The following is a 13,546-nucleotide window of genomic DNA, read 5'->3' as shown; positions in this document are numbered from 1 at the left end:
TTCCCACATCTTGGACCCAATTGAATACATTGTATAGAAGCTTGGGCATGGTTGACAAAGATAGATATCTTATTTGTATGGGATCAAAAAACAACACCCATCGTGTGTTATGCTGTTGTGAAGGGAAAAGGATAAAAGTTAAGAGATTGAAAAGAGATTGTTTAAAATGTTGAGAAACATGCACAAAGTGAAAATTGCCACGCAAAGAGATGATATCATTTGACTATCTCTCTATAGAGAAGTAATTGCAACTTATATCAACTTCTAGCTTGGTATGCCATGAGCTTTTAACTATGTGGAGACATAGAGGTGGCTAGATACAGAAGATACATATGCTGTTCCCTCTGAAATTTATGAATTTTGGGATAAATCCAAGTGTATAGAATTTCAAGACTTTTGGAGTCCTACATCTAGTTTTAAACTTCCAGTCATTTGTGAGTACTGCAGCCATGCATATAAGGCATGGCGGTCTTCACTGGCTTCGGAAGAGTTATTAAAGAGCTTGAAGGGGGACAAATACGAATTCACTTGCAAATCTTGTCGAATATTAACAAAAAGCTCTAGGAGTTTTTGTCCGGTAATGATATTATTTTTTAGCATGATTCCCAATAGTTTTTTGCCTTGTGTGATGTTTGTTGCTTCTTGCATTTGGCAGGGAGATCCTCAAAATTTTGGGCTTCTTCTTCACTGGGATGGTTTTCAATCATCCAAAACAACACAACAAAATTGTGGTGTTGTTGAAATCAAAGTTTTAGACTCTGGAAAGCAGTCTTTTCTAAAACCCTTACCAATATTATTCATTCCATTCAGCTGTAAGAAGATTATTGGATCTTCAGGCGATTTATTTCATGTCTTCTTGCAACCATTGGTTAGAGAACTAGAGAGACTATTTGTGAAGGATTTGATTTGAGATTCAATTATTCTCCGAGTTTAATTGATCTTGCATTTTCTTCCTCAAAGAAAATAGCAGCTCGTGTTATGCTTATGGTGGTTACTGGAGATCACCCTGCTCAGTGCAAGATTGGGACTTTTCAAGGATGGTGGCCAACATTTCTATCGAAGGGATAAAGCAGCCGCTACACTAGATACCTCTAGTTCAAGCTTTCAAGGTCGATATATTTATGATAAAAATTGTCTCCAATGTCCCTATCCACCGCCTAAAAGGAGTATGGTTGAAATGCAAAAAGCTCTCTCTCTTTCAGTCAAGACCACTTCACGAAGCCAACGTGATGAAGTTTTAAAGAATGCTGAATTAAGTGGGAAGTCTAGTTTATGGAGATTAAATGATGTTTATGGTTTCGATTTGTCATTGGATCTTGTCTATGACACAATCCAAATTCTCCCTTTGAATATATTTCAAAAGTATATTTCACTTTTGATGAGAAACTCGACAACATAGATGAAACGCAAGATTGACGATATCACAACAAGATCCCTAAGCTGTGTCCCTCCGGTCTTGCAATATGGTCGTAGGCCAAGATATCCCAGTAAATATCATGAAAGTTATAAGGCAAAAGAGAATCAGAAGTTCATACAGTGGTAATGATCACTATACAGTTTGTGGCTGAAAAACGCTAGTTTGTCTGCTGTCTTTTGGCTGATAATAGCAGGTCTAGGGCTGTGTTTTTATGGCTACAATCGAAGGCTGAAAACATTGAATACCTACTGCGACAGATGGCTGAAAACGCTATCTCTGCAGTTCCCTTTGGCTGAAAACTATTGCTTGCTGTAGTCCCTTATGGGCGATCCAAAATGCTAGAGTTTGTGGGATGAGGGGCGATAGCAAAATGCTAGGGGTGGTGTTGTGTCGACGAGGTGTTACTTGTGGAAAACGCCAAGTTGCAAGGAGAGATGGCGATAGCAAAAACGCTGGCTGAATGAGGATGGGCGGTTTCCATTCTAGGATGTTTTTTTAAATAGCCATGGAGGGCAAACAAGGAAATTATCATTCGGGATTCTGAATTTAGAAGCCTTAGGAGTGGAGCAGATGTCCTCCTTCCACCATTCCTTATGCTCTGCTGAAGCTTGCAAAGCTTTGACAATCGCCGCACCTACCATGTTAAACTTGTACTGACTGCTTGTGCCTTCTTGCGTACGCATATTTATACGCGTATGCATATGCATACGCTCTCCTTCGCTTTCATTGAAGTTCTCCATTGCTTCCCGTACCGACTCTTGACCTTCCATATTCAGTTTTGGGACTGTTTTTACTGATTTTCAGCTGGTTCTTGATGCCCTTCCCGTCCTCTTTTGCAGACCTCCAATGTCATGTGTCTTTTGAGACTTAGTGGATTTCTGAATTCTCTATTTTCAACCACCTTTTGCTGCATTTTTTGGCGTGGACACATTGACAACTACTTGTGCCTTCTTGCATACGCATACGCATCAGTCAGATAAACCTCCCATACGATCAGTTTTATTGGTGATCAGCTCAAGTAGTAGGACAACAATGGGGAACTCCAACTCTCCAAGTCTCACAAGCTAAAAACATTGGTAACTGATCTAATGTTGAAGCTGAGCTATAAATGCAACCTCTTCTTGGTCTAGGAAATACGCAAGGGCTGGCCCTTTCCAATGGGAAAATGTCAATAGGGAAAACACTAACAAGAGGGAAAACAGTGGCAAGAACTCCTTGTAACGAGCCCTGTAAAAAGATGTATATAGTAGAGGATATGCAGCCTAACTAAGAGAGACCTAGTTCTAAACCACTTTAGAGAGTTCATGATCTGCATTTCTTCCATGTTACATTGCGTTTCCATTGCAGGATGTTTTTTTTCTAGTCGTGGCGAGAAAGCAAGGCAATCATGATTTGGTATTCCGAATTCAGAAGCCTTGGGAGTGGAGCAACCTAACCAACATTGGCAAATTTCTAAACCACTTTAGACGGTTCATGATCTAGGGTTTTCCATCTTACATTGCGTTTTTCATTTCAAGACGTTTTTTTGCTAGCCGTGGCGGGCAAACAAGGTAACCTTCATTTGGGATTCTGAATTCAAAAGCCTTGGGAGTGGAGCAACTATCTTCCTTCCACAAGTTCTAAACCACTTGAGAGAGAGAGAGAGAGAGAGAGAGAGAGAGAGAGAGAGAGAGAGAGAGAGAGAGAGAGAGAGAGAGAGAGAGAGAGAGAGAGAGAGAGAGAGAGAGAGAGAGAGAGAGAGATGTTATGTAACCAGGTTGGCTAGATGGATGAAAGGAGAAAAGTTAAGAGATTGAAAAGAGGTTGTTTAAAATGTTGCGAAACATGCACAAAGTGCAAATTGCCATGCAAAGAGATGATATCATTTGACTATCTCTCTGTAGAGAAGCAATTGCAACTTATATCAACTTCTAGCTCAGTATGCCATGAGCTTTTAACTATGTGGAGACATAGAGAGAGCTGACTAGATACAGAAGATACATATGATATTCCCTCTAAAATTTAGGAATTTTGGGATGGATCCAAGTGTAGAGAATTTCAAGACTTTTGGAGTCCTTTATCTAGTTTTGAACTTCCAGTCATTTGTGAGTACTGCAGCCATGCATATAAGGCATGGCGGTCTTTACTGGCTTTGGAAGAGTTATTAAAGAACTTGAAGGGGGACAAATACGAATTCACTTGCAAATCTTGTCGAATATCAACAAAAATCTCTAGGAGTTTTTGTCACGTAATGATATTATTTTTTAGCATGATTCCCAATAGTTTTTTGCCTTGTGTGATGTTTGTTGCTTCTTGCATTTGGCAAGGAGATCCTTGAAATTTTGGGCTTCTTCTTCACTGGGATGGTTTTCAATCATCCAAAACAACACAACAAAATTTTGGTGTTGTTGAAATCAAAGTTTTAGACTCTGGAAAGGAGTCTTCTCTAAAACCCTTACCAATATTATTCATCATTCAGCTGTAAGAAGATTATTGAATCTTCAGGCGATTTATTTCATGTCTTCTTGCAACCATTGGTGAGAGAACTAGAGAGACTATTTGTGAAGGGATTTGATTTGAGATTCAATTATTCTCTGAGTTTAATTGATCTTGCATTGTCTTCCTCAAAGAAAATAGCAGCTCGTGCTATGCTTATGGTGGTTACTGGAGATCACCCTGCTCAGTGCAAGATTGGGCTTTTCAAGGATGGTGGCCAACATTTCTATCGAAGGGATAAAGCAGCCGCTACACTAGATTCCTCTAGGTCAAGCTTTCAAGGTCGATATATTTATGATAAAAATTGTCTCCAATGTCGCTATCCACCACCTGAAAGGAGTATGGCTACAATGCAAAAAGCTCTCTCTCTTTCAGTCAAGACCACTTCACAAAGCCAACGTGATGAAGTTTTAAAGAATGCGAGATTAAGTGGGAAGTCTAGTTTATGGAGATTAAATGATCTTTATGGTTTTGATTTGTCATTGGATCTTGTGTATGACAGAATGCACATTCTCTCTTTGAATATATTTCAAAAGTATATTTCACTTTTGATGAGAAACTCGACAACAGAGATGAAACACAAGATTGATGATATCACAACAAGATCCCTAAGTTGTGTCCCTCCGGTCTTGCAATATGGTCATAGGCCAAGATATCCGAGTAAATATCATGAAAGCTATAAGGCAAAAGAGAATCAGAAGTTCATACAGTGGTAATGATCACTATACAATTGATCATTATCCAAGTAAATATCATGAAAGTTATAAGGAAAAAGAGAATCAGAAGTTCATACAGGCAATTGAGGTTGCAAGGACGTTGTTTTCATCTTGGAGAGTTAGGTCTTAAGAGGCTTTTGGTGCTAATTCATCACCACTTGAGCATGTGGCAGGTACTATCATATCTCAGCTTCACTTTACGTAGCAACGTCCAGAAGAGGGTTTTAGCAATTGCAAATCTAACAATGTCTTCTTCTTCTGAAGGGAGTAGAGAAATACATGATGATATTCTTCGACATGGAAATCATGATGTTATATGGTTCTTTCTCTATGAGCGACTTGTCTCCACCTATGTGAATATAAAATCAAACAATAAAGAGAATGAGATTTCTTTCACTAACTTTCATAGGAGAAGACTTCTTACATGGATCTTAGCACAACTTCATAAAGATAAGGATGGACTTTTGCCTCACCAAAGGTTGTACCAAGATCTTCACTTCGCTCTCATGGCACCCACAGGATATGTTATTGACTCTTCAGTGCAGTATGAATGCCAAGCATGGCATGAACATGGAATACTCAAAGTGCCATCTGTCTTGAAGGAAAAGGATTTGTGGAATTCTCTCTTATTAAATGAAACCAACTATCCATGTGGTAGTTCTATTTTTTATAAGGGGATTATCATAGGTCCTAAAAGGAAAAAATGGAGGGAGCTTTCTCAAGCGGAATAGAGATTCTTCAGCCAAAGAGAGTGTAGATCCACACATATTCAAGAACACAAAAAAAATTGGTATAACGGAGAAGTCTTCTAAGTTGGTGATACGATTGTTGTAAAATCAGATAACTATGTTCCTGGCTCATTCTTTGTTGGTGATTGGAAAGCACGCATTAAATACTTTTTCTTTGCACAATGTGGTACAAATCTCATGCTTTTCTTTGCTGCGGATTACTACAAACAATTGATCTTGGTGGAAGAAGAAAATGAAAGGTTGAATGTGGAGCCAATGACTGGAATGAGTGTACTGCAACAAACTCCCATGCCTTTCACTTGGGATTGCATAAGAGAAGTCAGCTCTTTACTTCATAAGTTTATTCCATGGAGCTTTCAAAACTCCATCATTGCTTATGAGATTAAAGATCTCTCTGTGCGTAAGCGTCTACTTACTGTGGGGGCTGTGGGATGTGTACCTCCATGAGTGGAAGAAATGGATATTGTTCAAATTAAACAATGTGATGATCGTGACATTTCTAGTCATATGTTTGTATATGCTGTTGTTCGAGAGGTGGATGTGGAAAGAAGAAAGGTTTGATTCACAAGGCTTCTCAAAATGCAAAGTAGCACGCAACTTTGGAAGGCAGGAGTCGAAGATCCTAATTGGCAAGATATATCCCTTTGTGTCGCAATAGTTTTTAGTTGGGAGGTTCTCAAAAAAAATAAAATAATGAAATACAATAATGCAAGCTATGGTTCAAACAAAGAATGTTGAGAATGTAGATGTGGAGGAGTTGAAGGAACGGGGAGCGACGTTCCAAGAACATTGTTATTCGTGGAATTCCCGAAGAGAAGTTAGAGACACCTCCTTCTCTTGCCATTGTTATTGAAGATTTCTTCAAAACCCACTTTGGCATGCATGTCCGGAGTTATGGTCTATGGAGCACATAGAGTGGGGAAGCAAGGAGCTCCTCGCTCGGGAGAACGGCCAATTGTATGCACCATGCCGGATGAGACCAAGCGAAAGATTATCCTTGATAATAGTTGGATCTATTTGAGGAATACAAAATGTTTTGTATGTGAAGATCGCACTATTAAGCAACAAAATATGCGTCGCAAGGTATATGAGAAAAAGAATAATAAAAACAAGGAGATCTCTCATGAAGAAAATGTGCCCAAGGAGGAGGCAAGTCTCTCAAGCAAATAGGGATGCGTGACCTATGAGACCGAGTTACAATTGAAAATATGCTTTTGGAATTGTAATGGATACCCATGGAATGCGGGGGTTGGCATTGATGAACTAACAAGCAAAGCCGATGTTGTACTTCTTGTTGAAACTTGGGAGCATGATACACAAAGGATTAACGGCTTGGAGGATTACAATGTACATTCATTGATGTGGTCAAAGAATCTCAAGCAACGAAGAGGACAAGGAGGGTTAGCATGTATGGTTAAGAAAGGATTGGAAGATTTTGTATCAATTGTGAAAGATGACAAGTACAAACGTTATGTATGGCTGAAAATTATGACACCAAAAAGAGCACCCATTTTTGTAGCCGGTTGCTACATTCCTCATCATGATTCTCCCTTTTATGCTTGCATGGATAGAAATCAACCATTTTCTGATTTGGAAGAGGACATTGCTTATTTCAAAGGTGAAGGTGGTGTTATTGTATTTGGGGATATGAATGCTCGCACAAAAACATTGCAACATGATACTCGACAATTTGATATGCCATACATTTCAAGGGAGTTGGAGGAAGTTCACTTGTATGATCATACTTCAATGGATGAGAAAGAGCCAGATCACTATGGAAAGTTACTTTTACACATGTGTAATAGCACGGGTATGCTCATTGCCAATGGTGTATCTTTGTGGAGTGGAACCGATGGATTTACATGTAGAAGACATAATGGGGATAGTGTGATTGACTATATGCTACTCTCTGAAGCCATCATGTATCGCATAAAGAGTTTTATGTTTGGTCAATGGACCCCGAAATCCGACCATCGCACCTTATGTATTGACCTTTCATGTGTAGAAGCAACTAAGCATGATAATCTCAGCCAAAGGAAAGAGAAGTTGTCACTATGTATGGATTTCAAACGGGCACCAATGTACATTGAAATGGTTGAGCAAAAATTATGGATGACAAAGCTTCAATGTGATGCACCATTGGAAACTAAATGGGAAGCTTTCAAGAAAGCTATTTGTTCTTGTCCGGAAGAATGCTTTGCCATAAAGCATCTCCATGGTATCAACAAAGATAGATCACGCAAAAGGTGGTTTGATAAAGAATGTCAAGATGCTCGAAAGTCCTTGATAAAGCTTGATGCAACTATGGACAAAGACAACCATCAAAGTCATTTGCATACATACAAGGCATTGATTCAAAAGAAGAGAAGAAGATGGGAAGTAAAGCAACAAGAATTTCAAGTCCAAGAAAAGGCACATGCATGTGGAAGATTTTGGAGAAACTTGAGGAGCAAGCGGGTTGAGAATTTTGGTAACTTGAGTCTAGTGGATATCTACACACATTGTAGGCAATTATATGAGCAAGAAAATACTGAAAAAATGCCATTTTATGGTTCACTTCCATGTATGCCGTCTTTTTTTACTATTGAGGATGTATGGGGTGGGCTTGAAAAGTTGGCCACTCGCAAAGCGAGAGATCTTCAAGGTATCAAGCCGGAGATGATCAAATGGACGGGAGATTTTACCCATGAGTGGATGTGTGATATGTTCAACCTTGCACTTCAACATGGTATGCCTTATGATTGGAGTACTAATTGGGTTAAGCCTTTGCATAAAGGAGGGGATGTAAAGAATGTAAGAAACTACCGGACTATAATGATTGGGTCTCTTGTGGAAAAGTTATTTGGGTGCATAATGGAGATGAAATTGAGTGATTGGGCTGAAGAGAATGACAAGCGTGCAAAGGGACAAGCGGGTTTTTGTCTATGCCATAGCACCATCGATCATCTTGTCACTCTTCGTGTTCTCATGGAGAAAAGTCAGTTGAAAGGCAAGCGATTGTATTGTTGTTTTGTGGACTTTAAGAAAGCCTTTGATATGATTCCACGTAACAATTTGTGGAGAAGGATGGAAGAACTCCAAGTGCCAAGTGAGTTTATGCTTGCCGTTTCTCGAATCTATGAGAAGGTGATTTGTCAATTGCACATGGGAAGAGAAATTTCAGAAATTTTTGTAAGCACTATTGGGGTTAAACAAGGATGTCCATTGTCACCAACTCTCTTTGGTCTATGCATCGATCAATTGGAACAAATGGTACTTGAATTTATGCAAGAAGAAGGCATTGAAGAGGTCACTATTTGCAATGCGGTAATCATGCTTTTGTTGTATGCGGATGATGTAGTGCTTCTAGCACACACTTTAGAAGATGCACAAAAGCTTATGGTTGTCCTTGAGAACTTTTGCTTGCATAGTGGGCTGATTGTAAATGAATCCAAAACAAAGGTTATGCTTGTGAAAACCAACCATAAGGAGAAGCCATGCATTGTGTACAACAACGAGACACTTGAAGTTGTTGAGAGCTGTTGAGAGAGAAGGAGAGAACACAGAAGTAGAACCCCAAAGTGTGTAGAATACACACATGAGATGATGTATATATAGAGGGGACCTGGGTGCCATATATAGAGAAGCCATATATTGAGTAGCTTCACATATAAGCTCAACACCCCCGCTCAAATAAGGGTCCCTAACTGTGGATGAAAAAACCCTTGGGGGATCAAGGGAAAAACCCACAGCTCTATATATACCCACCGTTATATTATAAAAATCATTGAATATACAAATGTTTACGAGGAGCTACATCACTCCTTTTACATTGAATGTTTTATGAGGAGTTACATTACTCCTATCCTATCAAATACAATAATGAATACAAAGGTTCAATAAAGAGGTGTAAAAGCTATCGATTAGCTTGTAATCAAAAGTGTCTCCGTGAATTTGCTGTGTAGCTTGTCATCAATATCGCATCACCAAACAGGTCTTCATGTTGTCATCAATATGGCATCACCAAACATATCTTCATAAATCTTTTATTGTCACCAAGTTTGTCTTCATAAAATCAATTCTTTGATCAGTCCTACATAGATCATAGACTCCAAAAAAAATATGTCATGAAAATTATTAGCATCGTTAATGAAATAATTACGTTCACAATGCCATAAGAGATGGTTCGCGATGCCACTCTTTTGACGACATATATACACACGACAACATATGGTACATAAAGTATAAACGTAAAAGTACAAAATGTGTGATTACGTGATACAAATGATATGTGTATATACTACATAAAACAACATTTATCAATGTAGTGATCAATGAATACCATCAAAGTATTAACAAAATATCATCATTATATCAATAAAAATGAATAAATGATCATGGTATCAACGAAAAGCATCATGATATCACCGAGAATAATCATTGTATCAACGAAACAACATCATGGCATCACCGAGAATAACCATGGTATCAACGAAACATCATCATGGCATCACCGAGAATAACCATGGTATCAACGAAACAACATCATGGTATCACCGAGAATAACCATGGTATCAACAAAACATCATCATGGTATCAACAAAAATCACCATGGAATCAACCAAATATCATCATGGAATCACCGAGAATAACCATGGTATAAACGAAACATCATCATGGCACCACCGAGAATAACCATGCTATGCTATCAATGACATATTATCATGGTATCAACGAAAATCACCATGACCAAAGTATTAACAAAACATCATCATGGTACCATCAAAATCACTATGGTATCAATGAGAAATTATCAATAAAGCGACGTAAACTATATCTCTAAAAGAAGAATTATACGAGAATCAATGAACGAGTATATCATATAACACAAGATCATGTACCAACAGTAGCTCGATAGAATTTGGACGATCATCAACGGCTCGACTGAATCGGAACTATGTGTAACTGGCTTCTGCAACAAAGTTACGTCAGTAACAAATATATGATTGATGAAGAAAAATATAATTGAGAAGTTTTCAATTATGAGAAAAATCAAAAGCAAAAAGTAAAATTTTGATTTTCAAACATATTCGCAGTCCGAGACGATAACCCAAAATCGGTGCAGAATTTAGAGAAACTTTCTTCTGCAAAGTTATAGACCACACCGATTCCAATCCCCATCGCGGGTAGTTTTTTCTGCAAAGTTGTAGAACACATCAATTCCGGTCTCTCACGCGGGTAGTTTCTGCAAAATCGTTTTCAATAAGCAGAAAAATAAAAAACAAAAAACGGAAATTGCTTTTTAGGTATGTACGCAGTCCGCGAACGATAACTCAAAATCGGTGCATAATTTGAAAACACTTTCTTCTGCAAAGTTGTAGACCACATCGATTCCGGTCTCGCTCGCGGGTGGTTTCTGCAAAATCGTTTCCAATTAGCACAAAAATCAAAAATAAAAAGCGGAAGTTGCTTTTCAGGTATGTACGCAGTCCGCGAACGATAACTCAAAATCGGTGCAGAATTTGAAAAAACTTCCTTCTGTAAAGTTGTAGAACACATCGATTCTGGTCTCTTTCGCGGGTAGTTTCTGCAAAATCGTTTCCAATTAGCACAAAAATCAAAAACAAAACACGAAAGCTGTTTTTCAGGTATGTACGCAGTCCGTGAACGATAACTCAAAATCGGTGTAGAATTTGAAAAAACTTTCTTTTGCAAAGTTGTAGATCACATCAATTTTTATCAGGAGAAAAATCGAAAACAAAAACGTACTGCTCTGATACCATGTTGAGAGAGAAGGAGAGAACGCAGAAGTAGAATCCCAAAGTGTATAGAATACACATGAGACCATTAAGGGGTCTAACGTGTATATATATACATAATGCGTGTGTTTGTTCTTTTTTTCATTTTTAAGAGTTCAATTTCGAACAAATTTGATCAAAATCTGGCATTTTTTAGCGTTTTTATCATCCAACCAGCATAATAATGAGCTGTAATGACAAAATCTGTCATGCTTAAGTTTCTCAAAGCTCAATTAAGGCAAACTACAGGCAAAACTCCTACGGGCCACCAAAAGTATTATGCTAATACATTACACCACCTATATTTCCCCCAACTACAAAACCATGTTCTTCGCTGAGAGAGGAAACCGTACTCACACTTACATGCTTGAGCCTATTCCCTTGTCCGCGATACGCACTATCGCAGCAATTCGGCTTAGCTCCCATTTCCTTCGATGCGAGATAGGGCGTTGGGGCAATGGAGAAGAGTCAAATCGATTGTGCACATTATGCTCACAGCAAGTTTGAGAGTCTGAGTACCACACACTACTAGAGTGCTCAGCTTTTGATCACATCTGAACTTGCTTCTCTCACATTTTCAGCCATAACTTAGACCTACACACTTTCCTCTCCCAGCCAAAGTGTGGACTCTACATTGCGACTCTCATCACTACAATTTTGGAGCATCGAGAGTCACTCATCAGTCGTACACATACTACATCACATGTAACTTTGGTCCCATAGGTCATATTTGACCTCCGAGGACGATAATAAAATCTATCTATCTATCTATCTCTCTCTCTCTCTCTCTCTCTCTCTCTCTCTCTCTCTCTCTCCTACTCTCTCTCCTATATACGTACACTCATTCGTATCGATACACTTTGTTGTTTTATTATTTTTATATTTTCTATGTTTGTCTAGATGAGTGAGAAGCTTCGTAACTCCACGACTTGTAAAAAGCCAAGGCTCTTATTAAAGAAAAAGAGGAGACAGGTATTTTAATATAGAGAATTTAGTTAATGTTCTACTTTAATATGTACTTGTAATTTATATATCTATTTGTTCTAGGATATTGGTAACATCAATGATGATAGTACTATGGATTTTTTTGAAAATTTCAATGGCGACGGTTCTTCTTGTTTATCAAATGACACAATCCATGATAAAGTAAGTTTTTATCGTTTCATCAGCATTCATTTCTACTATTACGAAAAGATGTCTTTGTATGTTTGATGTGTTGAAGCTTTGACTAACGAACATTGATTTTGTGCAGGTGTCCCTCCTTCTAACTGTTGAAGAGAAAGTGACGATCCTCTTAAAGTATTTTGATCTTCAAACACTAGAGGATATGTACTTAGTTTTGAAAGCTAGTTTTTTCAAAATTAGGAAGGAGGAGATTACATTAAGAGACAACAAGAGAATACTCACATTGGATGAGATGAGAGAGATCTTAGTGGAATGGTTTCTTTCTATGCAGAGAGTGCTTTTGAGAAGACAACTTGGTCACGATTTGAGATTTGATGAAGTGGACATTGTGTCTTTTTAAACAATTCAACATAATTTTTTCTTTTCTAGATTTCGTTAAATTATGAAAAAGTGATGTGATTGTGAACTGCAATTGATTGGAATTAAGAAGTCTTCTTACGGTGTCTTCGTTTATGATTTAATTGTCTTCTTCATAAAATATGATTTCTAGCTCTTAAACTCTCCATATTACTTACTGATAGATAAAACTAGGTTGGAATTAGCAAATTAAAAATGCTACATTTATTGTTAGTCCAATAAGGTTATTTTCTCAAGTGCCATATTTACTACGTAAGAATTGTTTTCCTATATGGACAATATCTTCTACATAGTAAAATGGTATGGGTGTCGGCTTGACGTCCTCTTTTTCTATATAGAAAATAATTTTCTACATAGAGAATTATTTCTATATAGGAATATGTGGAGGGGAAAATTTCCTATATAGACTACCTAGTAAATGTTCCATTTTTCCTAGTTTGCACTTTTCCTACTTATGTTCATTTCTACCTAGTAAATAATATGGGGAATTCTCTTTTTTTACTATCTAGGAACATGTTTGAAAGTCCTTGTGAGACGAGACAGAGAGGACACCATCATATCCAATCCCCAAAGTGTGTGGAGAGCACACACTGAGTACACGTATATAGTGGGGACTCCTAGCTATATATAGCATAAGTGTGGGCTCTCTATATAGCTCCAACACTTATCAGCTCTCACCGGGTCAACAAGAGGAGATTATGAGGCAAGTGAACTAGCTTGTGAAAAAGGGTGCTTAAGGCTGCAAGTAAACTCCTATGCTTAGCCACCATCCCTCAAACAACCCCTCTACCCAATCCTCGTTGCCTTGTGGATAAAGTTAATTTTTTCCAATTTGCTATCGTTTAGCAAATTTAGGGCACCAGGTGTACT

General features: G+C 38.1%; 1 pseudogene; it reads left to right on the top strand.

Moving 5' to 3' along the window:
• The first annotated feature begins 5,114 nt into the window (after nucleotides 1-5,114).
• On the top strand, nucleotides 5,115-12,659 carry LOC147448953 (uncharacterized; annotated as a pseudogene).
• Nucleotides 12,660-13,546: the final 887 nt, after the last annotated feature.

Source organism: Adiantum capillus-veneris, chromosome 10, assembly GCF_014529385.1.
Source record: "Adiantum capillus-veneris isolate H3 chromosome 10, ASM1452938v2, whole genome shotgun sequence".
NCBI lineage: Eukaryota > Viridiplantae > Streptophyta > Polypodiopsida > Polypodiales > Pteridaceae > Adiantum > Adiantum capillus-veneris.
Note: the sequence above shows the minus strand (reverse complement) of the source record. Positions and strands in the feature narration are given on the sequence as shown.